Source organism: Vicugna pacos, unplaced genomic scaffold (genome assembly GCF_048564905.1).
Source record: "Vicugna pacos unplaced genomic scaffold, VicPac4 scaffold_18, whole genome shotgun sequence".
Classification (NCBI taxonomy): domain Eukaryota; kingdom Metazoa; phylum Chordata; class Mammalia; order Artiodactyla; family Camelidae; genus Vicugna; species Vicugna pacos.
Genome location: NW_027328739.1, coordinates 1776296 through 1792000, shown reverse-complemented (window position 1 = coordinate 1792000; position 15705 = coordinate 1776296). Strand labels below are relative to the sequence as shown.

The 15705-nt window shown below is 44.9% G+C and overlaps 2 long non-coding RNA genes across 2 annotated transcripts; both read left to right on the top strand.

Annotated features, from left to right (window-relative positions):
• The first annotated feature begins 4238 nt into the window (after positions 1 to 4238).
• On the top strand, positions 4239 to 5091 carry LOC140692848 (uncharacterized). The gene is made up of 3 exons (XR_012068456.1): positions 4239 to 4460; positions 4669 to 4759; positions 4890 to 5091. It is a non-coding gene; the product is annotated as an uncharacterized lncRNA (long non-coding RNA).
• Positions 5092 to 10354: 5263 nt separating this feature from the next.
• Positions 10355 to 15421, top strand: LOC140692852 (uncharacterized). The gene is made up of 3 exons (XR_012068460.1): positions 10355 to 10607; positions 13755 to 13880; positions 15254 to 15421. It is a non-coding gene; the product is annotated as an uncharacterized lncRNA (long non-coding RNA).
• Positions 15422 to 15705: the final 284 nt, after the last annotated feature.

The following is a 15705-nucleotide window of genomic DNA, read 5'->3' as shown; positions in this document are numbered from 1 at the left end:
GACGAGAGGTTCCTAAGGTAAATGTGATTCTACCCACTAGCGTCCCATGGGCCTTTCTTCTTCCCTCTTTCCTTTTGTTCAGAGCTCTATGCACCGTACCAATGGAGGGAAGTGTGTCCCTTTTCAGTTGATGGTTTCACACGTCTTTAAACTTTCTAACAGTTCACAGTACACAGGGACCCACTAAAGGAGACTTATGTTCCTATAAGATCCGTACACCCGGAATACATATGCGTCGCCTGATTTCTGCTGAAACACCCACACTCTCAGGACATGGATCCATTGGATTCATGGGGGCTGAAATTCCAAGAAATGAAACCAACCCCAATGTGCACTTTGCTGTCGGTCTCTTTTGCACTTAGTACACTTTGGCAGAGCTACTTGCCTTTGTTATAGGCTTCTTACATTTCTTCTCTACGTAGCCTAGAATATGGCATTCCTTCATCCTGTTGGAAGACATACAAGTCTACATCACGGACTAGGAATCCATTTGATTCCAAATCGGCATTAGTGTTAGGTCACGATATGCTCTTATGAATCAAAATTTACGAATATGAATGCACGCTTCTGATTTCCGAATACAAGTGTGCTGAGTACATGCAAGCCACGATACTGGGTCGATGCGTTCTGAATGACCCTTGACCTCACCTTGAGTATTTTCTTTTGAATAATCATGGTTCCCTTTGTATATGTCAGCCAACCATACCATTTTGGTGCTTGTTTGTTGGTTTGATTCTTTTTTGGTCTTCTTCTCGCTTGTTTTGCAAACACGTCAGGCCATGCATCTCTCCTTTCGCTTCAAACAGAGTCAAATAAGCTGATTCACTTAAGAGAGTGCTTCCAATCACCTATGATTTCCTGCTTCCCTCTCCCATCTTTAGGGTTTTGATGTCCTCCTTAAGTTCTTCTTCTTTCTTCTCTGCCACACATGCTCTTCTTGCATTTCCAATAATGGTTTCTTCTTTCCATTCCATCTTGCTGCTTTTCTATTCAGGGGAGTTTTCTCAACCTTTCTTTTAGAAAAACTTTTGAACTGCTGAATTCTTTTAAGATTTGCCGGTCTGTAGAATTCTCTAGGTCTGCCGTTATTTGGAATGGTGTTCATGTGGCATAGGCTACCCTAGGTGGCAGCATTTGGCCATTCAGGATATGGTCTGTGTCCTGGCACTCCTCCCTGTCCTGCAATATTGCTGCCGAGATATCAGCTGAAACCCCTCTGGAGGTTTCCTTGTGACTATGTTGTTTCCTCCAGGTGCATTTTAAATCACTCGGATATTCGTGAACTTTGTTGATTTGAATCATACAGCTGCTGGTAGGTCTATTGGGATTCCACCTCCTTCGGATGCTGTGTAATTCCTGAATTCGCATAGATGATTCTTTCTTGGCTTTCAGCAAGTTTCAGTCTGATTTTTCTACAGATAAATTTTCAGACACTTTTTGTTTCTTTATCTCTTGCTTTTCCATCTGGGACTCATGATTTCTATTCTTTCATGCCCTGTCTTAACCCAGGGTTCAACTGCAATGTTTTCATTTGTTTGCACTTGCTTTCCTATGTCTGCTTCTGACCGAGGTTTTTCTCTTCCCCTGTCTTCACAGTCATTCACGCGTCCCTCTGCATTATCTAGTCTGCTAAGGACTGAATTCTAGCCCTGATATTATCACAACCATTGAGTTTCCTGATATTTTTGGCTCGTGTTGAGACTTTCTCTTCCCCTTTTCTGGTATTCTGCCTTTTGTGATTCTGAGACACTGGTGTTCTTCAGTGTTTTCCTGACCTTCATTTTCAACACTTGTTCTGGATAGCGTTTTGCAGACTAGTTGTTTGAAAGCTTATCTTTTGCGCCTTCAATATCTTTGGAACTGAAAATGGTACTTCCTGTTTCTTTTACTGTTCTTCTTCATCTCTACTGGTCAGGTAAGATCAGGTATCTAATGTAGACTTCTAGGGCTTTGTTAATTGAAAATTTTAGACTCTTGTCTCTACGCAATTCCATGGGATTTCTGTGAGGACAATTTCTCCTAGGCATTGATGCCATAACCTGTACCTGTGTGTGTTGTTTGGTATATCTCCAATTGCTGGTGTTGCATTAGTTGTGATGAACCACCCATTCTACTTCGATTAGCATAACTTCATTTTGATTATACTTATCTCACACTTCTGAAAGTGCACAGGACACTTCCTCTTGTGGAAATGAAGCTTCTAAAAGTTCTCAGCTCTGCATTCGTCTCTATGTCATTTTGGAGTGTTTCCAAAACAGCAAACTGAGAGTGCTCTTCTGCTTTTTATTGCCACGGGAATGTCCCAATGAAATCAGTTCTTTCCAGAGCTTCTCTGTCTACAGAAACACCAGTGGAAGCATATCTATGGATGTCACATATCAGGGCCTGCTGGAATGATCCCGCAGACCTTCCTTGTTGTCCTAGGTGCCATACCGTGCCGGTGCCATCCAAAATGTAGCATCCGCTTTTGGGAGATAGTGCTGAAGGTAATGCTTCCTCTTCTCGCGCTGTGGACTTGGACCACTCTTCCTTGTCCTCTCATCCTTGTGGCACGGGTGCACGAAGGCAACCACAGAGTTGTTGCGCATCCTGTGACTCAAACCAAACCATAATCCCAGCCCAGGTTATGAATGTAGCATATCCTAAGGCTTTTCATTCTGATTTCAAATTCAAGGCCCCCTGGATCCCTCAGACCAGATGCACGATATCTCTGATTCAGCCCCACACGTGCTCTATTGGCAAAAATCCCAATTGGTCCCTGGTCCTGCAGATGTACTGGGTGTGGCCATGGGACATATCGGTAATCGCAACCGCGCGACCAGTGTGGTTGATTTATTATCGGTACACAGTTCGGTTTGCTCTCTTGATTCGACCCACCACATCCCACAACGCACTCCAGATCCCTGAGACTCAGCGTGTGCCATCATCCGTAGCTCTATGCCTCACTGACCGTTGCCTCTGCTACCTCAAATTTGGCAGCTGGGATCTTGGTCTCAGAATTAACTGTGGGGATATTTTGCGCTGGTTTCTTTGAGTTCTCTCAGCCAAGCATCTGCTGTGCACTCTTGTAAATCTCAGCACATCACCTTCAAACCCATGTCTCCTGTCCGCTTGAGAGTGTGCGTCCAAGTTAAACAGAGTTTCACCCTCGTTGCTCCATCACCAGGGGTCTGAACCTGCACTGGTTTCCATTCCCTGCTTTGCATTCTCCTGCTTCCAGGTGTCCTGAGGCCTCATCCTGTCTTTGGGATTAACAGACCTCTCTTCGGCCAGTGTCCTATGCTAAGGGATGGGTGAGTGGATGTTTCCATTGCTCTGTACATGGGAGCGAGTGAGTGCAGGTTGCACTTCTTCTCTGCCAACTGGGCATCGATGAATCAACACTATCCAGATACATTTCACAGAAATGTGATATTTGCTTAGCTCTTTGTTTCTATACAGCCGTGGTGGGAGGGATTGTCCGAAGACAACTCTTTTGACATTGTGTTGATATCCCATTTGCAGTCTTTAAGAAGTTTAACAGAACTCATTTACATGTTTTGGGAGTTATACGAAAATGGAGTTATTTTTTGAAACACACTCAATCGACCTAGAAGCCAGACTTGTCAATTTTGGTAACATTGTGTCAGCTCGACGGAAAAGCTAGACAAATAGAAGGCAAACTAGCAGTCCAAACTGTTAAAGGGTTCATGTCAGCTCTTTAAGGTTGAAGCCTCCGAAACCAACAGGAACCATGAAATAACTTTTGGAAACATGGAATACCCCCCAACCTTGGATAAACTTGTGCATGTGGTGCCCTGTATCCCAATGACACCTACTGGCCAATGTTGGCATTTCAAGGGGTAACATCCCTCTCTAGGAAAATACAAGAGGAAACAAACCAAATATATACATTTAGGTTTGAATCCAAAAGCACCTAGAGGCATTCTAGCTAGGAGAATCCTGCTGCAGTTATGCTAGTCTATTGAGAACCAGGTGTTTTTCTATCAGTGTTGAGAACGCTTAATCATCCGATCCTGTAGTTTAAAGCCATTTAAGGCAACCAAGTCTGCACCCCCATGATATAGTGCCCCCGGGGGCTTGACTCAAGTGAAAGACGATCCACATAAGCTGTGTCTTTAATGTCATTGGCGACTTTTACAGTTCAGTTCACTTTCTGACTTGTACTATTTACCTTCACTGTCTTGAAAAACTGAAGCCTAATACAGATTCATGTTCAGTCAAAGATTCCCCTCACTTACCACACTCCCTTCACCCCAGGGAAGACAGAAACACAACATTTGCTGAATCTAGCGGAAGGACATCGTTTCTAGGTGTGAGCTAAGTATTCAATTTTATCTATTTCAGCCGAGACTATTTGACCTTTAAGGTGTTCACTGTTGTTCACAGAGAGTGAAGCTGGAGGAACTCTGATTCTACGAGGGGCTTGCTCTTCTCGTAATGGCTTCATTGCAGCTCAGGTACTGATCCTTCAAAATGGATGCCTGAGTGGAGGGGAGGCAAGGGCAAGTGCTCACTAGCTAGGCCCAAACCTGGGAAAAGGCTTACCTGGGCTTGTTGAATTTTGGTCTGAATGGCTTGGGAATGCCCCTTGGGACGTGTGGATTCTCACGACCTCTTCCAAGAACAGGAGCGTTTTGATCATCTCTGCCATTTCTTCTCCTTCAGACGTCAGGGACCTTGGACCCGTTATTGGAGAAGAGAATTGAGGAACTTCCTCAAGTCCACGTTGGCACTCCGTATGTTTCTGCCTGTATCAGTGAGTTTCAATATGTCTCATGAATGTCTTTTGAGCCTGGTATCCTCTACAGCTGTCTCCACGCCAGTATTCTCCATTGTAGCAGAACATCTCTCATCCATGTGTTCGCATCTCTCCTCAATCCGTGCAGCCAGCTTATCGGCCAGCTTCTCTTCGTGTCTCCCCTAAAGTCGACTTCACCAGGACTGGGCAAGTCTGAAAGTACCTCGGAGCCTGACCAGTAAGCTGATGACAGGCAGATCTTCCACTGTCTGCCCTTTCAGGTTCTGGAAACTGACCTGTGACCTCAGGTCTTTGGGCAGCAGCAGTATCTCGAACTTACACAGCTTCCCGGACCAAACACCTAAGCCAAGCTCCACAGAGGGCGGCAGCCCCTCCATCACACTGATCCACCCACAGAACTCTGCCCGGTTACCTAGGATCCAACAGCCACAACAAGCCTCGCGGTACACACCAACATTCCACCTGGAATCCAACCGCTAACTGCCATCCCCAATGGCTGCTGCATCTTGTCAGTGTTGGGGGAGGGGCTGCATCCGACGAGAGGTTCCTAAGGTAAATGTGATTCTACCCACTAGCGTCCCATGGGCCTTTCTTCTTCCCTCTTTCCTTTTGTTCAGAGCTCTATGCACCGTACCAATGGAGGGAAGTGTGTCCCTTTTCAGTTGATTGTTTCACACGTCTTTAAACTTTCTAACAGTTCACAGTACACAGGGACCCACTAAAGGAGACTTATGTTCCTATAAGATCCGTACACCCGGAATACATATGCGTCGCCTGATTTCTGCTGAAACACCCACACTCTCAGGACATGGATCCATTGGATTCATGGGGGCTGAAATTCCAAGAAATGAAACCAACCCCAATGTGCACTTTGCTGTCGGTCTCTTTTGCACTTAGTACACTTTGGCAGAGCTACTTGCCTTTGTTATAGGCTTCTTACATTTCTTCTCTACGTAGCCTAGAATATGGCATTCCTTCATCCTGTTGGAAGACATACAAGTCTACATCACGGACTAGGAATCCATTTGATTCCAAATCGGCATTAGTGTTAGGTCACGATATGCTCTTATGAATCAAAATTTACGAATATGAATGCACGCTTCTGATTTCCGAATACAAGTGTGCTGAGTACATGCAAGCCACGATACTGGGTCGATGCGTTCTGAATGACCCTTGACCTCACCTTGAGTATTTTCTTTTGAATAATCATGGTTCCCTTTGTATATGTCAGCCAACCATACCATTTTGGTGCTTGTTTGTTGGTTTGATTCTTTGTTGGTCTTCTTCTCGCTTGTTTTGCAAACACGTCAGGCCATGCATCTCTCCTTTCGCTTCAAACAGAGTCAAATAAGCTGATTCACTTAAGAGAGTGCTTCCAATCACCTATGATTTCCTGCTTCCCTCTCCCATCTTTAGGGTTTTGATGTCCTCCTTAAGTTCTTCTTCTTTCTTCTCTGCCACACATGCTCTTCTTGCATTTCCAATAATGGTTTCTTCTTTCCATTCCATCTTGCTGCTTTTCTATTCAGGGGAGTTTTCTCAACCTTTCTTTTAGAAAAACTTTTGAACTGCTGAATTCTTTTAAGATTTGCCGGTCTGTAGAATTCTCTAGCTCTGCCGTTATTTGAAATGGTGTTCATGTGGCATAGGTTACCCTAGGTGGCAGCATTTGGCCATTCAGATATGGTCTGTGTCCTGGCACTCCTCCCTGTCCTGCAATATTGCTGCCGAGATATCAGCTGAAACCCCTCTGGAGGTTTCCTTGTGACTATGTTGTTTCCTCCAGGTGCATTTTAAATCACTCGGATATTCGTGAACTTTGTTGATTTGAATCATACAGCTGCTGGTAGGTCTATTGGGATTCCACCTCCTTCGGATGCTGTGTAATTCCTGAATTCGCATAGATGATTCTTTCTTGGCTTTCAGCAAGTTTCAGTCTGATTTTTCTACAGATAAAATTTCAGACACTTTTTGTTTCTTTATCTCTTGCTTTTCCATCTGGGACTCATGATTTCTATTCTTTCATGCCCTGTCTTAACCCACGGTTCAACTGCAATGTTTTCATTTGTTTGCACTTGCTTTCCTATGTCTGCTTCTGACCGAGGTTTTTCTCTTCCCCTGTCTTCACAGTCATTCACGCGTCCCTCTGCATTATCTAGTCTGCTAAGGACTGAATTCTAGCCCTGATATTATCACAACCATTGAGTTTCCTGATATTTTTGGCTCGTGTTGAGACTTTCTCTTCCCCTTTTCTGGTATTCTGCCTTTTGTGATTCTGAGACACTGGTGTTCTTCAGTGTTTTCCTGACCTTCATTTTCAACACTTGTTCTGGATAGCGTTTTGCAGACTAGTTGTTTGAAAGCTTATCTTTTGCGCCTTCAATATCTTTGGAACTGAAAATGGTACTTCCTGTTTCTTTTACTGTTCTTCTTCATCTCTACTGGTCAGGTAATATCAGGTATCTAATGTAGACTTCTAGGGCTTTGTTAATTGAAAATTTTAGACTCTTGTCTCTACACAATTCCATGGGATTTCTGTGAGGACAATTTCTCCTAGACATTGATGCCATAAACTGTACCTGTGTGTGTTGTTTGGTATATCTCCAATTGCTGGTGTTGCATTAGTTGTGATGAACAATCCATTCTCCTTCGATTAGCATAACTTCATTTTGATTATACTTATCTCACACTTCTGAAAGTGCACAGGACATTTCCTCTTGTGGAAATGAAGCTTTTAAAGGTTCTCAGCTCTGCATTCGTCTCTATGTCATTTTGGAGTGTTTCCAAAACAGCAAACTGAGAGTGCGCTTGTGCTTTGTAGTTCCACGGGAATGTCCCAATGAAAGCAGTTCTTCTCAGAGCTTCTCTGTCTACAGAAACACCAGTGGAAGCATATCTATGGATGTCACATATCAGGGCCTGCTGGAATGATCCCGCAGACCTACCTTGGTGTCCTCGGTGCCGTACCGTGCTGGTGCCATCCAAAATGTAGCATCCGCTTTAGGGAGATAATGCTGTAGGTAATGCTTCCTCTTCTAACGCTGTGGACTTGGACCACTCTTCCTTGTCCTCTCATCCTTGTGGCACGGGTGCACGAAGGCAACCACACAGCTGTTGCGCATCCTGTGCCTCAAACCAAACCATAATCCCAGCCCAGGTTATGAATGTAGCAGATCCTAAGTCTTTTCATTCTGATTTCAAAACCAAGGCCCCCTGGATCCCTCAGACCAGATGAACAATATCTCTGATTCAGCCCCACACATGCTCTATTGGCAAAATGCCCAATTGGTCCCTGGTCCTGCAGATGCACTGGGTGTGGCCATGGGACATATTGGTAATCTCAACCACGTGACCAGTTTTGATGCTTTATCATTGGTACACATTTTGGTTTGCTCTCTTGGTTCGACCCACCACATCCCACAATGCACTCCAGATCCCTGAGACTCAGCGTGTGCCATCATTCGTAGCCCTATCCCTCACAGAACGTTGCCTCTGCTACCTCAAATGTGGCAGCTGGGATCTTGGACTCCGAATCAACTGTGGGGATATTTTGCGCTGGTTTCTTTGAGTTCTGTCAGCCAAGCATCTGCTGTGCACTCTTGTAAATCTCAGCACATCAGCTTCTATCCCATGTCTCCTGTCCGCTTGAGAGTGTGCGTCCAAGTTAAACAGAGTTTCACCCTTGTTGCTCCATCACCAGGGGTCAGACCCTCACTGGATTCCATTTCCTGCTTTGCCTTCTCCTGCTTCCAGGTGTCCTGAGGCCTCATCCTGTCTTTGGAAGTAACAGACCTCTCTTCGGCAAGTGTCCTGTGCCAAGGGCTGGGTGAGTGGATGTTTCCATTGCTCTGTTCATGGGAGCGAGTGAGTGCAGGTTGCACTTCTTCTCTGCCAACTGGGCATCGATGAATCAACACTATCCAGATACATTTCACAGAAATGTGATATTTGCTCAGCTCTTTGTTTCTATACAGCCGTGGTGGGAGGGATGGTCCGAATACACCTGTTTTGACATTGTGTTGATATCTCATTTGCAGTCTTTAAGAAGTTTAAAAGAATTCATTTACATGTTTTGGGAGTCATACGAAAATGGAATTAATTTTTGAAACACACTCAATCGACCTAGAAGCCAGACTTGTCAATTTTGGTAACATTTTGTCAGCTCGACGGAAAACCTAGACAGAGAGAATGCAAATTGGCAGTCCAAACTGTTAAAGGGTTCATGTCGGCTCTTTACGGTTGAAGCCTCCGAAACCAACAGGAACCATGAAATAACTATTGGAAACTTGAAATAACCCCCAAACTTGGATACACTTGTGCATTGGTGCCCTTTACTCCCAATGACACCTACTGGCCAATATTGGCATTTCAAGGGGTAACATCCCTCTCTAGGAAAATACAAGAGGAAAGAAACCAAATATATACATTTAGGTTTGAATCCAAAAGCACCTAGAGGCATTCTAGCTAGGAGAACCCTGCTGCAATTATGCTAGTCTATGGAGAACCAGGTGTTATTCTATCAGTGATGAGAACGCTTAATCATCCGATCATGTTGGGTAAAGCCATTTAACGCAACCAAGTCTGCACCCGCATGATATAGTGCCCACGGGGGCTTGACTCAAGTGAAAGACGATCCACATAAGCTGTGTCTTTTATATCATTGGTGACTTTTACAGTACAGTTCTCTTTCTGACTTGTACTCTTTACCTATACTGTCTTGAAAAATTGAGGCCTAATACAGATTCAAGTTCAGTCAGATTCCCCTCTCTTACCACACTCCCTTCACCCCAGGGAAGACATAAACACAACATTTGCTGAATCTAGCGGAAGGCCATCGTTTCTAGGTGTGAGCTAAGTATTCAATTCCTATCTATTTCAGCCAAGTTTATTGGACCTTTAAGGAGTTCACTGTTGTTCACAGAGTGTGAAGCTGGAGGAACTCTGATTCTAGGAGGGGCTTGTTTTACTCGTAATGGCTTCATTGCAGCTCAGCTACTGATCCTTCAAAATGGATGCCTGTGTGGAGGGGAGGGAAGGCAAGTGCTTGCTAGCTAGGCCCAAACCTGGGAAAAGGCTTACCTGGGCTTGGTGAATTCTGGTCTGAATGGCTTGGGAAGGCCCCTTGGGAAGTGTGGATTCCCATGACCTCTTCCAAGAACAGGAGCGTTTTGATCATCTCTGCCATCTCTTCTCTTGCAGACGTCAGGGACCTCGGACCCGTTCTTGGAGAAGAGAATTGAGGAACTTCCTCCAGTCCACGTTGGCACTCCGTATGTTTCTGCCAGTATCAGCGAGGTTCAATATGTCTCATGAATGTCTTTTGAGCCTGGTATCCTCTACAGCTGTCTCCACGCCAGTATTCTCCATTGTAGCAGAACATCTCTCATCCATGTGTTCGCATCTCTCCTCAATCCGTTCAGCCAGCTTTTCGGCCAGCTTCTCTTCGTGTCTCCCCTAAAGTTGACTTCACCAGGACTGGGCAAGTCTGAAAGTACCTCGGAGCCTCACCAGTAAGCTGATGACAGGCAGATCTTCCACTGTCTGCCCTTTCAGGTTCTGGAAACTGACCTGTGACCTCAGGTCTTTGGGCAGCAGCAGTATCTCGAACTTACACAGCTTCCCGGACCAAACACCTAAGCCAAGCTCCACAGAGGGCGGCAGCCCCTCCATCACACTGATCCACCCACAGAACTCTGCCCGGTTACCTAGGATCCAACAGCCACAACAAGCCTCGCGGTACACACCAACATTCCACCTGGAATCCAACCGCTAACTGCCATCCCCAATGGCTGCTGCATCTTGTCAGTGTTGGGGGAGGGGCTGCATCCGACGAGAAGTTCCTAAGGTAAATGTGATTCTACCCACTAGCGTCCCATGGGCCTTTCTTCTTCCCTCTTTCCTTTTGTTCAGATCTCTATGCACAGTACCAATGGAGGGAAGTGTGTCCCTTTTCAGTTGATGGTTTCACACGTCTTTAAACTTTCTAACAGTTCACAGTACACAGAGACCCACTAAAGGAGACTTATGTTCCTATAATATCCGTACACCCGGAATACATATGCGTCGCCTGATTTCTGCTGAAACACCCGCACTCTCAGGACATGGATCCATTGGTTTCATGGGGGCTGAAATTCCAAGAAATGAAACCAACCCCAATGTGCACTTTGCTGTCAGTCTCTTTTGCTCTTAGTACACTTTGGCAGAGCTACTTGCCTTTGTTATAGGCTTCTTACAATTCTTCTCTACGTAGCCTAGAATATGGCATTCCTTCATCCTGTTGGAAGACATACAAGTCTACATCACGGACTAGGAATCCATTTGATTCCAAATCGGCATTAGGGTTAGGTCACGATATGTTCTTATGAATCAAAATTTACGAATATGAATGCACGCCTCCGAATACAAGTGTGCTGAGTACATGCAAGCCGCGATAATGGGTCGATGCATGCTGAATGATCCTTGACATCACCTTAAGTATTTTCTTTTGAATAATCATGGTTCCCTTGGTAAATATCAGCCAACCGTACCATTTTGGTGTTTGTTTGTTGGTTTGATTCTTTGTTGGTCTGCTTCTCGCTTGTATTGCAAACACGACAGGCCATGCATCTCTCCTTAAGCTTGAAACAGAGAGTCAAATAAGCTGATTCACTTAAGAGAGTGCTTCCAATCACCTATGATTTCCTGCTTCCCTCTCCCATCTTTAGGGTTTTGATGTCCTCCTTGCCTTCTTCTTGTTTCTTCTTTGCCACTCATGCTCTTCTTGCATTTCCAATAATGGTTTCTTCTTTCCATTTCATCTTGCTGCTTTTCTATTCAGGGTAGATTTCTCAACCATTCTTGTAGGATAAGTTTTGAACTGCTGAATTCTTTTAAGATTTGCCGGTTTGTGGAATTTTCTAGCTCTGCCGTTATTAGGAATGGCGGTCATGTGGCATAGGCTCCCCTAGGTGGCAGCATTTGGCCATTCAGGAGTTGGTCTGTGTCCTGGCACTCCTCCCTCTCCTGCAATATTGCTGCCGAGATATCAGCTGAATCCCCTCTTGAGGTTCCCTTGTGACTATGTTGTTTCCTCCAGGTGCATTTTAAATCACTGTGATATTCGTGAGCTTTGTTGATTTGAATCATACAGCTGCTGGTAGGTCTATTGGGATTCCACCTCCTTTGGATGCTGTGTAATTCCTGAATTCGCATACATGATTCTTTCTTGGCTTTCAGGAAGTTTCAGTCTGATTTTTCTACAGATAAACTTTCAGACATTTTTTGTTTCCTTATCTCTTGCTTTTCCATCTGGGACCCTTATGAATTCTAGTCTTTCATGCCCTGTCTTAACCCAGGGTTCAACAGCAATGTTTACATTGCTTTGCACTTGCTTTCCTATGTCTGCTTCTGACCGAGGTTTTTCTGATCCCATGTCTTCACAGTCATTCACGCGTCCCTCTGCATTATCTAGTCTGCTTACGACTAAATTTTAGCCCTGATATTATCACATCCATTGAGTTTCCTGATATTTTTTGGCTCGTCTTTAGACTTTCTCTTCCCCTTTTCCGGTATTCTGCCTTATGTGATTCTGAGACACTGTTGTTTTTCAGTGATTTCCTGACCTCCATTTTCAACACATGGTCTGGATAGCGTTTTGCAGTCTAGTTGTTTGAAAGCTTATCTTTTGGGCCTTCAATATCTTTGGAACTGAAAATGGTACTTCCTGTTTCTTTTACTGTACTTCTTCACCTCTACTGCTCAGGTAATATCAGGTATGTAATGTGGACTTCTAGGGCTTTGTTAAGTGAAAATTTTAGACTTTTGGCTCTACGCAATTCCATGGGATTTCTGTGCGGACAATTTCTCCTAGACATTGATGCCATATCGTGTTCCTGTGTGTGTTGTCTGGTATATCTCCAATTGCTGTTGTTGCATTAGTTTTGATGAAAAACCAATACTATTTCGATTTGCATAACTTCATTTTGATAATGCTTATCTCACAATTCTGAAAGTGCGCAGGACACTTCCTCTTGTGGAAATGAAGCTTTTAAAGGTTCTCAGCTCTGCATTCTGCTCTATGTCATTTTGGAGTGTTTCCAAAACAGCAAACTGAGAGTGCGCTTGTGCTTTGTAGTTCCACGGGAATGTCCCAATGAAAGCAGTTCTTCTCAGAGCTTCTCTGTCTACAGAAACACCAGTGGAAGCATATCTATGGATGTCACATATCAGGGCCTGCTGGAATGATCCCGCAGACCTACCTTGGTGTCCTCGGTGCCGTACCGTGCTGGTGCCATCCAAAATGTAGCATCCGCTTTAGGGAGATAATGCTGTAGGTAATGCTTCCTCTTCTAACGCTGTGGACTTGGACCACTCTTCCTTGTCCTCTCATCCTTGTGGCACGGGTGCACGAAGGCAACCACACAGCTGTTGCGCATCCTGTGCCTCAAACCAAACCATAATCCCAGCCCAGGTTATGAATGTAGCAGATCCTAAGTCTTTTCATTCTGATTTCAAAACCAAGGCCCCCTGGATCCCTCAGACCAGATGAACGATATCTCTGATTCAGCCCCACACGTGCTCTATTGGCAAAATGCCCAATTGGTCCCTGGTCCTGCAGATGCACTGGGTGTGGCCATGGGACATATTGGTAATCTCAACCACGTGACCAGTTTTGATGCTTTATCATTGGTACACATTTTGGTTTGCTCTCTTGATTCGACCCACCACATCCCACAATGCACTCCAGATCCCTGAGACTCAGCGTGTGCCATCATTCGTAGCCCTATCCCTCACAGAACGTTGCCTCTGCTACCTCAAATGTGGCAGCTGGGATCTTGGACTCCGAATCAACTGTGGGGATATTTTGCGCTGGTTTCTTTGAGTTCTGTCAGCCAAGCATCTGCTGTGCACTCTTGTAAATCTCAGCACATCAGCTTCTATCCCATGTCTCCTGTCCGCTTGAGAGTGTGCGTCCAAGTTAAACAGAGTTTCACCCTTGTTGCTCCATCACCAGGGGTCAGACCCTCACTGGATTCCATTTCCTGCTTTGCCTTCTCCTGCTTCCAGGTGTCCTGAGGCCTCATCCTGTCTTTGGAAGTAACAGACCTCTCTTCGGCAAGTGTCCTGTGCCAAGGGCTGGGTGAGTGGATGTTTCCATTGCTCTGTTCATGGGAGCGAGTGAGTGCATGTTACACTTCTTCTCTGCCAACTGGGCATCGATGAATCAACACTATCCAGATACATTTCACAGAAATGTGATATTTGCTCAGCTCTTTGTTTCTATAAAGCCGTGGTGGGAGGGATGGTCCGAATACACCTGTTTTGACATTGTGTTGATATCTCATTTGCAGTCTTTAAGAAGTTTAAAAGAATTCATTTACATGTTTTGGGAGTTATACGAAAATGAAGTTATTTTTTGAAACACACTCAATCGACCTAGAAGCCAGACTTGTCAATTTTGGTAACATTTTGTCAGCTCGACGGAAAACCTAGACAGATAGAATGCAAATTGGCAGTCCAAACTGTTAAAGGGTTCATGTCGGCTCTTTACGGTTGAAGCCTCCGAAACCAACAGGAACCATGAAATAACTATTGGAAACTTGAAATAACCCCCAAACTTGGATACACTTGTGCATTGGTGCCCTTTACTCCCAATGACACCTACTGGCCAATATTGGCATTTCAAGGGGTAACATCCCTCTCTAGGAAAATACAAGAGGAAAGAAACCAAATATATACATTTAGGTTTGAATCCAAAAGCACCTAGAGGCATTCTAGCTAGGAGAACCCTGCTGCAATTATGCTAGTCTATGGAGAACCAGGTGTTCTTCTATCAGTGATGAGAACGCTTAATCATCCGATCATGTTGGGTAAAGCCATTTAACGCAACCAAGTCTGCACCCGCATGATATAGTGCCCACGGGGGCTTGACTCAAGTGAAAGACGATCCACATAAGCTGTGTCTTTTATATCATTGGCGACTTTTACAGTACTGTTCTCTTTCTGACTTGTACTCTTTATCTATACTGTCTTGAAAAATTGAGGCCTAATACAGATTCAAGTTCAGTCAGATTCCCCTCTCTTACCACACTCCCTTCACCCCAGGGAAGACATAAACACAACATTTGCTGAATCTAGCGGAAGGCCATCGTTTCTAGGTGTGAGCTAAGTATTCAATTCCTATCTATTTCAGCCAAGTTTATTGGACCTTTAAGGAGTTCACTGTTGTTCACAGAGTGTGAAGTTGGAGGAACTCTGATTCTAGGAGGGGCTTGTTTTACTCGTAATGGCTTCATTGCAGCTCAGCTACTGATCCTTCAAAATGGATGCCTGTGTGGAGGGGAGGGAAGGCAAGTGCTTGCTAGCTAGGCCCAAACCTGGGAAAAGGCTTACCTGGGCTTGGTGAATTCTGGTCTGAATGGCTTGGGAAGGCCCCTTGGGAAGTGTGGATTCCCATGACCTCTTCCAAGAACAGGAGCGTTTTGATCATCTCTGCCATCTCTTCTCTTGCAGACGTCAGGGACCTCGGACCCGTTCTTGGAGAAGAGAATTGAGGAACTTCCTCCAGTCCACGTTGGCACTCCGTATGTTTCTGCCAGTATCAGCGAGGTTCAATATGTCTCATGAATGTCTTTTGAGCCTGGTATCCTCTACAGCTGTCTCCACGCCAGTATTCTCCATTGTAGCAGAACATCTCTCATCCATGTGTTCGCATCTCTCCTCAATCCGTTCAGCCAGCTTTTCGGCCAGCTTCTCTTCGTGTCTCCCCTAAAGTTGACTTCACCAGGACTGGGCAAGTCTGAAAGTACCTCGGAGCCTGACCAGTAAGCTGATGACAGGCAGATCTTCCACTGTCTGCCCTTTCAGGTTCTGGAAACTGACCTGTGACCTCAGGTCTTTGGGCAGCAGCAGTATCTCGAACTTACACAGCTTCCCGGACCAAACACCTAAGCCAAGCTCCACAG